This window comes from Etheostoma spectabile, unplaced genomic scaffold (genome assembly GCF_008692095.1).
Source record: "Etheostoma spectabile isolate EspeVRDwgs_2016 unplaced genomic scaffold, UIUC_Espe_1.0 scaffold00569515, whole genome shotgun sequence".
Classification (NCBI taxonomy): domain Eukaryota; kingdom Metazoa; phylum Chordata; class Actinopteri; order Perciformes; family Percidae; genus Etheostoma; species Etheostoma spectabile.
The window spans coordinates 1-14647 of record NW_022605175.1 but is presented as its reverse complement, the minus strand read 5'-3'; the positions used below and the strand labels follow the sequence as shown (position 1 = coordinate 14647).

The 14647-nt window shown below is 41.8% G+C and overlaps 2 long non-coding RNA genes and 2 other non-coding genes across 4 annotated transcripts; 2 read left to right on the top strand and 2 right to left on the bottom strand.

Moving 5' to 3' along the window:
- Window positions 1–5238: 5238 nt before the first annotated feature.
- On the top strand, window positions 5239–5505 carry LOC116685093 (uncharacterized). The gene is made up of 2 exons (XR_004330902.1): window positions 5239–5330; window positions 5415–5505. It is a non-coding gene; the product is annotated as an uncharacterized LOC116685093 (long non-coding RNA).
- Window positions 5506–7090: 1585 nt separating this feature from the next.
- Window positions 7091–7340, bottom strand: LOC116685092 (uncharacterized). The gene is made up of 2 exons (XR_004330901.1): window positions 7282–7340; window positions 7091–7145 (listed from the first exon to the last, which is right to left on the bottom strand). It is a non-coding gene; the product is annotated as an uncharacterized LOC116685092 (long non-coding RNA).
- Window positions 7341–9847: 2507 nt separating this feature from the next.
- Window positions 9848–10061, bottom strand: LOC116685096 (small nucleolar RNA U3). The gene has a single exon (XR_004330904.1). It is a non-coding gene; the product is annotated as a small nucleolar RNA U3 (small nucleolar RNA).
- A 1891-nt stretch (window positions 10062–11952) lies between these two features.
- Window positions 11953–12024, top strand: trnae-uuc (transfer RNA glutamic acid (anticodon UUC)). The gene has a single exon. It is a non-coding gene; the product is annotated as a tRNA-Glu (tRNA).
- The last annotated feature ends 2623 nt before the right edge of the window (window positions 12025–14647 follow it).

Below are 14647 nucleotides of genomic sequence, written 5' to 3'. Positions count from 1 at the left end.
TGGGTGTGAGTGCTACAGGGCGGTAGTCGTTAAGGCACTTCGGGCTGGAGTGTTGATACAGCAGCTTGGGCAAGAGACAGGTTGAAAATGTCGGTAAAACCCCAGCAAGCTGCTCTGCACATGCCCTGAGTACGCGTCCAGGGATGTTAACTGGTTCAGCAGCCTCGTGCGTGCGGATCCTGCTCAGTGCCTTGCAGACATCTGTGGAGGAGAGTGTGATTGGCGGGTGGTTGGCTGAGGGTTTGAGCTTGGTGGCAGTTTCTTTGTTGTCTCTTTCAAAGCGAGCATAAAAGTAATTTAGCTCGTTCAGGAAATTGACATCAGTGGCTGCGGGGTTTGTAATTGTCTCAATGTTGCTGTCAAACTTTAAGTTAGAGTCCATGACTACACCAAGATTTCTGGCTTTCTCTGTTGTTTTTAACATCGTAGTTTGAAGCTGAGCGCAGACTTTTAATTGTTCCTCTTTTGCTCCAAAAAAACAGCAACTCGGTTTTCCTTATTTAATTTCAGAAAGTTCTGGCACATCCAGCTTTTTAATTTGTCTAATGCACTTAGTCACTTTTACTGTAAATGTTTGAAATGTTGTTAGACATGTTAATTTTTGACACATCGCTATTATAAACCAGATTCAGTCACAGATGCTTTGTCTTGGATTCTGAGTGACAGTGAATATGTAGTAAACCTAAATATATTTACATGTATTTACTGTGGCTACTGGAACAGCGCCACCTATCAATTGACGTGCCAAAACTAGCACTAGGATGTTCCTCGTTGGTATAATGGACAGTATCTCAGCCTATTACGTGGAAGACTGGGGTTTGATTCCCCGAAGGGGAGATTTTTCTACCAGCTTAGGCCTCCAGGAAATCGTGTTGGACTACTCATGAGGGGAAAGCGGTCCTTGGCTCAGGCTGTGTTCAGCATGGGAGGAGAACTCCTGACCCTAAATGGGAATATTGTCAAGCGATGGAAGGAGCACAACTCCTGGACATGAACAACACGTCTCAAGGCGCAGCAGGAGGTGGGAGAGTGATTCTTTTTATGCTCTTTGCAGATGATGTGGTTCTGTTGGCTTCATCATCCTAATCATCATCTTCATTCTCCTCTGCCGTCTGCTGGGGCAGCAGCATCGGAGCCAGCGATACAAACAGACTGAACAAACTGATCAGGAAGGCTGGCTCCGTGATCGGCTGCAAACAGGACACTTTTGAAGCTGTGGTGGAGAGGAGGTCTCTGAACAAACTGTTATCTATCATGGATAACCCTGACCATCCTCTCCACCCCCCATTGGTCCAACAGAGGAGCAGCTTCTCAAAGAGGCTCCGACAGCTTCGATGCCGCACGGACCGCTACAAAAAATCATTCCTAACACAGGCAATAACACTTTTTAACATGTCATCACTGGGGGCTAGATGAGACTTTTTAGACACCACACTACTGCACTAAGTGCAACCTGCACAATTGGTTTATTTACATTTAGCATACATTTTAGCATATTATTTAAGCATTTGCACATTTTGGGTTTCCCATCCTGTATATATGCAAATATTTGTTCTTGTATTTTATTCCTATTATTATTACTTCATGTATATTGTATGTATGTATATTTTTCCTAGTATCTAATTTATATTTATGTTCTGTGTTGTTATTTTCTTTAAATTTAGAAAATATTTTCTAATGTGCTTATTAGTACATTTGCCTCTCATAACATCAATAAAGAGTCAAAATAAACCAGGAACTTCATTACATTCAGTACATTCAGTACACTCTGGCCAAACTGCTGTCTGCTACACACCAGTTTTTAAAAAGTCAGGCTGTTCACTGACCAATCACTGACATCCACATATGTAGGTCATTAGCATTCAAGGTTTCTTTCAATCAGTTGATTAGAGTGGTCTTTGACTCTCAGGGTAGACTTATAAAAGCTGGTGTGTAGCAGACAGCAGCACATCGTGCCAGTTAGGCCAGGATATACAAGCAAGTGGTTCAGTTTAGCTTGTGTTGGTTAGCAGGTGTAGTTTGCTAGCAGCTAGGCTAGCTTTAGACACTGCCAACATCAGTGGCTATGGCTTTTGGGTGTTATCTCAGGTAATTTGCAGGATCATGTCGCTTTACAAGCTGTTGGTTGCCGTTAGTGCACCCTATGGTTTCAATTAATGTTTTTAATACATTAAATTTGTATTAACAGTGTGACCTTGCTCCTGTCTGTGTGGACAACTGCAAAGTGTGATCATATTCCCAATGATAAGAACTAAAACTTCTGCTTAAACACATGCCTGTTAGTTCTTGGTGCATATACTTCAATTTGAACCCTTTTGTTCATGCAGGAGTTCATATGGAGTGTCGTGATCGTTACTTCATGATAGCTGTTGATCTCTCCTACTCTGGGAATGAACCTGTCTTTGAGGCGGTTGGTAAGTCCTGCACAGCATTACAAGCTAGGGGTCAGAAACCATGTGTTCTCACTATTGAGCTACAATGGCTATTTAACCTTATTTTGTAAGTTATTCTTAAGACTGGCCTGGCAGGTTTTTACTTTTGAGTAAATCTGACCCATTAATCCCAAGTATTTCACTGAATAGAGTGAAAACTTTGTTTGAGCAGACAAAACTAGGGATTTGTCTTTCAGATGAGACGGGTGTGTACCCCATCACTAAGGAGTATGCAGCAAAGTGCGGCTACAGTGTCAGTGTTGTCCCTGCATCAGAACATCTGGAGCTCAGAGCCTCTTACTTCAGCTGTCACACTGACAACAAGGTCCGTACAAATGGCATACAACACAGTTTTGGGTTATTTCTGCACACTGTGGAGCCTTTTTCAGGAACACATGTTTTTCATCTTTTGATTGGATATTTCAGGAGGATGAAGTACTCACATTCAGCTTCAACCTGATTGTGACACCCAAGGGAAAAGACGTCACCTATGCTTTGAACAAAACCTGTTGTCCCCCTCTTCCCTGGTCTCCCAGAGAGGTCACCTGTGAGGTCAACTACATGGAAGTAAGCTTGGTTGCATGTTATGTAACCTGTGCAATTTCCAAATATTTTAACTACCCCTGGTTTCTTTGTCGGTGTCTGTGAGGAGTGATGTGGCATGTCCAACAGGGACAAAGAAGGATGACTGGGATGCTAGTTTCAAAAGGGTATGTTTGACATGTCTACTGGGAAAGGTGTGAAATTTGTCATTGGCAGTTGGATAACATGCATCAAATTTGTTTATACAATTCAATGGTTTGACAATGTGCTTTATTCAGGCCTATTCCTCAGCCACTTCAGCTTGGCAGGTGATGTTTCAGAGGGCGCAGCCAGGGGTGTTGCCCATTAGCCTTAACACGGCTAAGACGCATGGATATACATTTGACTTAACAGATGGAAGGCTTGTATTTCGTACTCGGTATGGACAACCTGAATCATACAGGACTGAGGTAAACTACTGATGCAGAGTTTAGTGCATCTAGTTTTTTTTTTTTTTTTTTTTTTTTTTTTTTTTTTTTTTTTTTTGAAATTCCAGAATGGTATGTTTTTTTTGTCCGGTAAATCAGTTTATCCCCGCCCCCCTCCAGGTGAATGGTGTTCCAGTAGAGGTGGTCCATGCAACACTATTGTCCCGACTAAGCTGGGTTTCAGTCATGGTTGACCTGGTGGCTGCTTGCTCAATGCGTCAGTATTGCCATCTTTCATGCTGTGGCTTTTTTTCCCCCTTGACATACAGCAAATAAAACTAATACTGGTGTAATATCTCTCAGATAAAGGATCATATGACAACAGTAGCTACATTATGTGGGAGACTTCTGAGGTGCTACATCCATGGGTGTCAGATGTAAACCAGATGCAGGTCAACATGGAGTCAATGGTGAACTTGTGGCGCAGCCGATTGCAGAGAAGAGAGGCTACATTGTGAAGCAGCACAACTCCACAGTCAAGATCAGCATCCCCTCTAAGGCTGAAGGAGTATACAGGAAGGTCAGGAGGCAGGGCTATTGTTCATTAAACATGTTTTAAAATGTGGAGGAGTTTTGAGCTAGTTGCATATTTAAATACATTTCCTGATACCTTGTTTTTTTCACAGAGCATCGTGTCTGGGAACCTACGAGTTCTCCATCTTTCATCTCTACTTGGAGCAAATCTCTGTGGATGAGGATCATGGTGACACCAGACTTCGCATTCACAGGATGCTGGCCACTCCCCTGCTGCCATGCACAATTTTCACTGAAAACAGTAAGTCTAACCAGGCACACTGATGGATGAAGCTTCATGAACCAGTGTCTTTAACATCTGAGCCCACTAGATGTGCACTTAAGAGAAATGCCCAAGGCATTGCAATTCAGTATATTCTCAACCAATTGAACAGAGTGCCATCTATTAGTGTCAGGAAAATAGACACTGGTTCACAAATCTTCATTAAGCCATCACAAGGCACTTGCTTTTTGTTTCAGGAACAGTTTCTGAGGAGCGTGCATTAACGGTCTACCTCGGGGACGTCCCAGAAGACGTTGAGTTGGTTGCAGTTAACTTGAATGGACGGGATTTTACAGTTCCCTTTACAAATGCAAGCAGCCACACCATCGCAAAAGTTAATGTTTCCAACCACACTCATGGCTACGTTCTGAAGGTGTCTTTTGATGACCCTGTTGTCATGCAGCAGGTAAAAGGGCTTTGCATTACATGTGCGGTATTTCCAGATGTCATGTTTACACATAAACTTCATCCTGCTTGAATCAACATATTTTCTATGTCCTTTAGTTAATCAAAGATGCAACAATTCAGCACAGGCTGGACCTCAACTACACCCTGACTGTTCTGCCTGAAAATAAGCCTTTTTACCAACTAGCATCAGTGATGGCGGTAACCGATGTCTGTAAGTTTCTTATTTTAGACATGGTCAATCCTAGTGTATGAAGCAGAGTAACAGTGTTGTCTTCACAGCTCCTCCAGCCTTTGATGCCGTCTGTTCCGAGTCTGGCATCAGCTTTAAACTGGACCACCGGCCTATTGACCCCCTGTGGGAGATCCGTATAGGCTCAGAGCTGCTGACTACAGAGCTGGCAGCTAAGTACGGCTACATCATGAGCAACAATAGCCAGAGACTGCTGCTCGAGGTGCCGCTCTTCACTCATGGCTACAAGTACAAGGTGAGATGAGACTAGAGCATAAACACTTGTATTTAATGGGATGTTTTATACATGAACATCAGTCAATATGTTGCATGTGTTTTAGAACATTACTGTAAGGACTTCGTTGGCACTTTTGAGCTCCTCATGCGGAATTGTGAAACAGAGGGCCAAATTTCAACTATCAAGACTTGTCAGTTCTCTGCTACTGAACTCATTGGTAAGGAGTATTCCCCCCCCCCCCCCCCCCAACTTTAAGATCCTTATATAGCTTACAAAAGTGCTAAAACTCAGTTCTCTGCAGTTTGTTCAGCTGATGGCAGGATAACTGTGGTGGCTGACTTGTCTCTGGCCATCACAAGTGAAGGAGTTCCTTCTAGAATCCACCTGGTAGATAAAAACTGTAGACCCAAAGAGATGGACGGCACCAGGGCTCTCTCTTCTTTTCCAATAAACAGCTGTGGATCCACAGTTGAGGTACTGCTTCTTAATGTAACTGAACTCATTCACAATTTTATATCTGGCAATATGAGCACCCAAATGTTATGCTTGATTTCTCCAGCTTGGCAAGGAGTCTGTGACTTACAAAAACGAGATTTTCTTCAGCAAGAAGTTGAATGCACCAACTGTCTCCAGCAATGATTTTGACAGGTAGATTTTCAACCCAACTATTTTAGCTAATACAACTCCCTCAACTTAACGCAAACAACCCTATTTTCTTGTCTTGCAGGGTGACTATCCAGTGTACATATGCTCTGGCTGGACTACTGTCAGTATACAGGTTTCAGTCTGACACAGCTGGGGTCGGCCATATTGTGCATTCTGCACACTCGACTGAAGGTTGGTTGTTTACCTGTTGAACTGAACCGCATCCTTAATACATCACATGCTGACATCTGTCTGGTCTCTCCAGGTCTACTGGGTCCCACCATCAACCCCACTACAGTGCAAATGTTGTCCACTCAAAGACGTGTATCAACTAAACCTAAGTACATCAGTGTATCCAGCTTGACAAACAATGTCTCAAGCGCTAGTGTTCCAGGAACGGTCTCTAACACTGTTGCTAGCGTGTCACGCAACATCTCTAGCATTCCAGGCACCGTCACCAGCAACATCTTTAGCGTTCCGGGCACCGTCTCTAGCATTCCAGGCACTGTCTTGAGCACCACTAGCATTCCAGGCATGCTTGCTAGCATATCAAGCCCAGTCTCTAGTATTCCAGGCACTATATCGAGCGCCGTCGCTAGCAACATCTCTAGCATTTCAGACACTGTATCAGGCATTCCAGGCAACATCTCTAGTGTTCCAGGCACGACCACTAGCATACCAGGCAGTGTCTCAAACACAGTCGTTGGCAACATCTCTAGCATTCCAGGCACTGTATGGGCACCACTAGCATTCCAGCCACGTCTCCAGTGTTCCAGGACCTGTATCAGGCACCCTTCCTAGCGTATCAAGCAACGTCACTAGTGTTCCGGGCACTGTTGCTAGCATTACAGGCAACATCTCTAGTGTCCCAGGAACCGTTGTTGGCGTACCAGGCAGTGTCTCAATCAACATTTCTAGCATTCCAGGCACAGTCTCAAGTGTTCCAGGCCCTATGTCGGGCACACCGTCGAGCACTACTAGCATTCCAGGCACCCCTGCTAGCATATCAAGCACCATCGCACATGTTCCATGCACCCTTGCTAACATATCAAGCACCATCGCACATGTTCCAGGCACCGTCACTACAGTTCCGGGCACAGTCTCTAGCATTCAGGAAACATCTCCAGCCCCATCGCTAGCATTCCAGGCAGTGCCTCAAGCACAGTCATTGGCAAACATCTGTAGCGTTCCAGGTACTGTGTCGGGACCGTCTCTAGCGTTGCAGGCACTGTATCGAGCACCAGTAGTGTTCCAGGCACCGTCTCTAATGTCTCAGTCACTAGTATTCTGAGCACTGTCTCAAAGGAAGAAGCTATTAAGCCCACTACAGCGCTTCAAACACCAGTGTCATCTACCAGATGCACCCGACGATGTTTTTCAGTGAGACCTGCTTTCCAGCCTTCTGAGTCCAAAGCATCCAGCTATCCAAACGATGTCTCAAAGGAAGTAACCATTAAGCCCACTAGAGCGCTTCAAACCCAGTGGCCACTACAGATGCACCCGAAGATGCTTTGCAATGCAACCTGCTTTCCGGCCTTCTCCTCAGTACATCAAAGTATCTGGCATTCCAAACTATGTCTCAAAGAATATATCAGTCTTTCAAACCACTGTCTCAAAGCAAGTATTCAACTTTTTAAACTATGTCTCAAAGAAATTATCTGACTTTTTAAATGATGTCTCAACGACGGCGTCAAGCTTTTTAAACGATGTCTCAATGACCGCATCTGGGCTGTAAATGATACAAGAGGTAAGTTTGCTTATCTGAACTTTGTCGTCATTTAATTTCCTGAAGTTTTGGTAATTGGTCTTGTGTCATTCTGTTGCATTTTCTCAACAGGAGCCAGAGGGTCATCAACACTATAGTGACTCCATGTTTTGGACAGGAAGTTTTAAATGTGAACTTCAATAAATTTGTATCTTAAATGCGCTTGACTGGTCATTGAGACTACATGAAAATGTATGTACCTAAAATTGCTCAAAGAACTGTTGCAAACTTAACATGCAAGATCCTAGCGCTTGGACCCAGCTTGAGGGTTTGAGACTGAAATCAATCTTTAAATGTTGACTGCTGTATAAAGTTAGTGCTTTATGTGGTTACAAAGGAAGTTTCAGGACCGCAGTGACAAAACTTACAAAAAAGGTATAACAGAGATGTTTGTAAAATACTTGCATAATATTGATTTTACTTTCTTTTTTTTTTTTTTTTTTAATTCTCAACAGAGTGGCCCTGACTTCATAGCTGCACATCTCTAGATATGAGCTGGGTGTTAGGACCAGTCAGCAGAACCTTGAGGCTGTGCTTCAGCTCTTGGAGCTGCAATGTAACTGGGACCTGAACATAGTGCGGTCTAAAAACATCTTGCCAAAGGACTACAGTGTAAAATTTGCCACCTGGCAAACCCTGGACCATTTATTAAAAAAAAAAAAAAAGTTACTGTGAGTTCTTTACAAAAGTGCTTTTATAAATCTTAAACAGAACTTACCAGTGAGAGGCTGATATGATCTAGTATGTTAGATGAGCAGCTCATTTTTGTACACACTGAAGTCATGAATTTCACTCTGAACATGATTTAGGCTTTAATATTTAATTCAAGGGGGCTGTGGTAGTTGAGTTTAGCCAGAAAAATTGCGCATCATGTAGCAATGACAAATTTAGGACAAGGATCTTAGTTGAGATTAAAATACAAACAAGTGCTTCCAGGTGGAAATATTTTTTTAAGTAAACTTGGCTTTCCATCTTAAAAGTGCTGTTATGTTGAGACAACATTTGCTATTTAAGACACTTGTCACGTTTCCCAAAGTTTTTTTTTTTTTTTTTTTTTTTGGAATTTTTTTTTTGAATCTTTTAACATTTGTCACTTTTTGTCGTTTTCTTCTCACTTTTTAATGCTTTCTCGATTACTTCTGCGTTTTTTTTTTTTGGGATGTTTGTTTTTCCCTATATTTCTGTCATTTTTTCAATGTCCTAAATGTTTTTTTCTTAAAATTCTATAAAATTAAATAAAACACCAGGTAACACTTTAATAAACCATTTATAGATGGTAATTGATAGTTAATAATCTTTAGTTATTTATGTTAGGAAACAGTTTACTGTAACAAACCATTAAAAATTATAATAAACAATGTTTTACTAATTGTAAATTAGTGTTTGTTGTAATAGTTTAGGACAGGCTGGGGACTTTTTTGATACACTAGTTAGGGCATAGAATCGAATATTGTTAGGGAGTAGTAGTTAGTCACATAGTTTCAGATTTATCTAACATATAATCAAGAATATAATATAACTAAAGGGAGACTTGGCATACAGCCCGATCGGTGGGGAGAGTTCTAGCCCGACGGGCTGGAGCTCTCTTTACCTCGTCTCTCTTGGTTTGCTGTAATAATTGTTTTAGACAGCTGGGGACTTATTTTGATACACTGAGCTCCTCTCTCTATCTTTCCATCTTTCATTTATGTGCATCCATGTCCCAGAATGCTTGTTACTAACCTAGCTCTGGGGAGTCATTCCCCGGAGTCCTTATGTTCTTTTTTCCCCAGCATGTTCCCTTGGATCAGAGAGGCTCCAAAATCAGGGTAGCAGCTGTCGCTTGGTCCCGCTCCATGTTCTGTGATGCCATGTTCAACTGCTACACTGCAGTGCCCTGCTACGTCCTGCTACGTCCTGCTACGTCCTGCTACGTCCTGCTGTGCCTTGTAATGCCGCACAGCGTCCTGCTATGCCATGAACTGCTACAAACTACTAATTATTTCTATTTTTGTTATTGCCACTCTTCATTAAACCCCAACCGGCCCGTCAGACACCGCCTACCAAGAGCCTGGGTCTGACCGAGGTTTCTGCCTAAAAGGAAGTTTTTCCTCGCCACTGTCGCACTGTTGCTTGCTCTGGAGGAAAATACTAGAACTGTTGGGTCCTTGTAAATCTGGAGCGTGGTCTATCTGTAAAGTGTCTTGAGATAACTCTTGTTATGAATTGATACTATAAATAAAATTGAATGGATTGTCCACCATGGACTAAAACATACTTTAAGACTAACTTTCACTTAGCATGTTTTGTTACCTTAACACGTTAATTTCTACATATCTACTACTACCATCTGATCATATTCCCTTCCTCAATACTCCATAAAGAAGCAAAGAACGATCATCAATGACAGAGAGCATATGAAGTGAATCATTACTCTCTGTCAGCTTCACGCTCAGAAAAGAATATCACGACTCATCATCGTGGTCGCGAGACCAAACACTTTAAAAACACATTCCTCAAGTCAGAAACTCTAGAAATGATCCCTGAAAGTATAGTCTTGGTTAGACTGAGGGGGGGGAACTGCATCTCATTCACTGCAGAGTGATTGTCACTACAGGGTTCAGAGGGACAGAAGCTAATCGTTACGTGCTCCAGAGGACTCTGAGGTGAGAAAATCTATTTAGATCTTTAAGAAGACCGATATGTAGATTGAATTAGATTTTCAGTCACTGTTGTCTCAATACTTCAGTGTCAGCCTACTTATTCTCTACACATAAATGTTCTAGTTCTTTCTTTGCATTAAACACCAGCCAATCACAAGTGTTACATGTGAATAATGTAGAATTAATCAGGAAGCTCACTTAAAAGATGGTTGCAAGGTCTACCAAATGTTTTTTACAACTGTAAGCTGTTGGAAACTTGGTTGCCATCTTCCCTCAAAATGTCAATCACATTGTTTTTCAGCCCCTGAGAGCAGAGTGGAAGCGTGCTGGGCACCTAACCTAAAGGTTGATGGATCAAAACCATTCTCTGCTATTTTTATGCTATCTGCATTAAGTCTATTTCCAGTCTGTTAACAAATCATCTGTTGCTGCAAGTGTCTGATGTGAAATGTCTCCACTTGCAGAAGAGTAAACTTAATCATGTCAAGTTTCAATAAATATAAAAATGGAAGCTACAGTGCTCAGAACTGCCATGACACCCATAAAAACTGGAGCGTAATACAATAAATATATTACAGTACAAGTACATGAATACAGTAAAATAGAAACTGTAAAACATGTACATTTAAGGTGCTTGTTGTGCTGTCTGATAGTCTGAGGTATAAAAGAGAGCATACCGCTTAGTTTGTGTGACAGGAGGTCTTAGTCTACCACTACGTTCTATAACTCTACCAGTCAGATTAACACAGGAGGTAATGTCTATTGCAGCTCTTTTAAAGACTCTACCATAATACCTGCTGGAGATGCCTGGTCCTCATACATGTAAAGCATGCTCTCTACCACTGAGTACATCCCCTGAAGATTTTCAGATTGTTTTGACTTTTTTCTGAGATAGACATAGACTTATCTTTATTAATCCTTTTGGACGACTCCATCAAGGAAATTAGGTTTACTGTGATGTGTCATTGGTTTGCTGTCACTCTTAAAGAATGCCATTCGTTGTCGGCAGGATTCTAACCTGCGCGGGGAGATCCCAATGGATTCTAGTCCATCGCCTTAACCACTCGGCCACGACAACTTGTAAAGCAGTGCTATACTTGTTTGCACAAATGTTTATAAACTTTTCAATTGGTTAGTAGTAGTTACCAGACACGGGCAAAGTGCAAATTGTAGTGCACTGCCTGTGTCTGTGGATCACCCATGGAGGCAGCTTGATTGATTGATGTGCTCCCTTATTTGTACCATAACAGAGATCTAATATTTATCAAATTAGGTTGGGCAAGTAACCTTTCTGGCTAATCTTCACAAATAAAGCAAACCACACAATGAAAATACTGCGATGGATGGGAATCAAACCCAGGTCAACTGCTTAGAACGAGCTCTGCTCACACTATACCACCATCACTGGACAAAACAATACTCACTTAAAATCTTTTAACACATCTGGGCATTGAGACTGAAAATGTACTCTATCACTGAGCTACAGCCCCTGAAGATTTTCAGATTTTTTAAACTTTTTTGTGAGATCACGGATATAAGAGAAGAAAACTGGGTGGAATATGTAATGTTAATGTTGTATATTGCTTCAAAACCTGGTGGTGGCTGGAAATCAAACCATGGCAACATGCTTGCACTGCTATTGTATAAAACAAAGTTAAAAAGTAACATCACTCAAGAAAGCTACTGCGATATGGCTGGGAATCCAACACTTCTCACGTTCAAGAGAAGGCCTGTTCCAGCCAGACTATGATTGATGCATGAAATCCCTGTTATTAACATATAGCAAGTCCCATATGGTCCAGCAGTTAGGATTCCTGGTTTTCACCCAGGTGGCCAGGGTTCAACTCCCGGTATGGGAATCGGTATCTAGCTGGTGAAGGTCTGCAGAAACAATCTGTAGTATTTGTGTCATTGGTCCTGTATTAAATGAGAGCTGTATTAACCCTATGCCCTGATATGCATTTCCACAAACCTGCCTAATATAATGATAATAAATAGACATAATATGTTTTATGACCAAACATTGTAAAACTTTAACTAGACATGGTGGTGGAGAAAGGTGAAAACCTGAATCCTGACTGCCAGACCGGACTTCTTGCACTTTTTTATCAACAAGTGACGTATGTGTTTATGTGCCATGTTCTCGCATATCTATGGATGTATTCATAAAATCACTGTTATTATTCAACGTGTCAGTCCCATATGGTCTAGCAGACTGGATTCGGCCTAAATAACTTTTACACACATTCTTAAGGAGTCCTCTGGAGACTACAATCAGTACATCTGAGAAAGCTTTCAGTTAGTTTGATTTGACATTCATTTGGCCTAAAGTGGTGTCCAAAAGGTCTTGGGTGCTGCTCCTAAAGACTTCTAATAGTAAGGAAAACCCTGGTTTTCACCCAGGTGGCCCTGGTTCAACTCCCGGTATGGGAATTGGTATTTAGCTGGTAAAAGTCTGCAGAAAGATCTCTACGATCTCCGACATTGGTCCTCTATTAAATCAGAGCTGTAGTTAAGTACGTAAAAAGGCAAAAAGTGAAAGATTAACTCAAGAAGTGTTTAATAAAGATGACCAAGTACAGCTGTATCTGTATCTGTTAACCATATGAATTATCTGTATCTGTATCTGGCCAAACCCGGAAGTGGACAGGATTTAACCTGGAAGTGGGTTAGGTTGTCTTGAGAAATGGGCGGGCTTTAACCAGTATATTATTTAAGCTGCAATGGATATGGTTTGATCAAAAATTGTTATATTTATTGCTGAATGCCAGGGACCCAATGGCAAGGCTGCACCTCCAAGGCGCTAGTAAAACACAAGTAGTAAAAAGTATCGAACAGGGAGGCATGATAAAGGAACAGGGGGGGCTCCAAGACCCAAAAGATGAGGTCATGATGGCATTTGACATGAAATGAAAGTGGTAGGCTAGTACAAAAGGTCACATAAACTAAACATGCCCGTTGTGACACAAAGGACAATACAAGGGTTTAGTTGGCCAGTTATTGTTGCTTTTTAATTTGCGTTGTGATTGTTGTGTGCTTCAATATCACACATGTGGATATTATGAAAGAAACTGCCTAGCAAACCCTTGCTACACTGTAAAGGTTCCATGGTGTATGGTTAGCACTCTGGACTTTGAATCCAGTGATCTGTGTTCAAATCTCAGTGAACCTGTTTTGAAGCCACAGCACAAGTGAGGTCTATTAGCTTTGGAACCCCCCTTTCCTCACAGCTTTCAACTGTCAGATATGGATGGGGAGTGGGACGTGGACACTGTGTCCAACCCTTTCTGTGTAAAAAAAAAAAACTAACAATAGCACATGGATCAAAAACCAAAACGGACACATCTAGACTCATTGTGGGAATTGTACGGCAATATATGACACGTTTAGACCATGAAGACAGTTATCAGTTTATTTCCCAGGGCAGGTATATTTGTGGACTCAGTGGACAATTTTGAAGATAATTGCACAATGTTGACCCAATTGTCAGTCTATTTCCCATCTGGCAGGGACATTTCTGGATTCAGGTGGACATTGTGGACAGAAACATTGGTGGATTGATTCCCACCATAGCATTTAGCCTGTATGCACATTGCCTTAACATCCTGCGCAATGTATTGCCATTGTCAAGCACATTGCCACCCTGGTGACTTTCTTCATGTCTCCATGTCTCCATATATTTGGGCTGACAGTTGAGAACCTTCCCTTGTTAACTATGAAATGGATGACTGAGAACCTACTATATATAGACATGTTTAATTTACTATATTGTAATTTTTGAGAAAGGTCCTACTGAACATCTGTTGGATCAGTCAGGATGGCCGAGCGGTCCAAGGCGCTGCGTTCAGGTCGCAGTCTCCACTGGAGGCGTGGGTTCAAGTCCCACTTCTGATAACTTGCTTTTTTCATCTCAAAACTAATGTCTGAGTCATGATATTGGATATAAGAGGACATGAATGTGCACGAGAACCGCAATTGCAAGTGCAGTGTTTTGTGAGCATCTTATTGTCAACACATGTAAAGTTACTGCTGTAATTTAACTGAGGGGATTCGGTGGTGTGAAAGTTATCTTTTGTTTTAAAACAATGGGTTGTGTACAAAACAGGAGAAAAGGGTTTGTTTTTGCATCCAGGTTGTATGTATGTATAACAGATCAAAATGCGCAAATTTACATCTCCATCGCAAGACGGGGTTGGACAGACAGATAGATTTAAATCCTTACAGATAAACAGTCATTGTAGTGTGAGTTGTCAGGATCTGCAAAGTTTACTGAGATTAAAACTGGGCCGTATAATGGCGATTATACAAAAAGAGAGAAGTATCCACTCGGTGTTACCTGTCGTTGCTATGGGTAACAAGAGTTCAGTACAGTACAGTCACACGTTTCCTTCGGGGCCCGTTAGTGGATGAAATGGTTAAAACATTTGGCCCTGGATGCATAGACTCCCTGCCATGTTGAGCGACAAAATGTGGGTGTCCTGA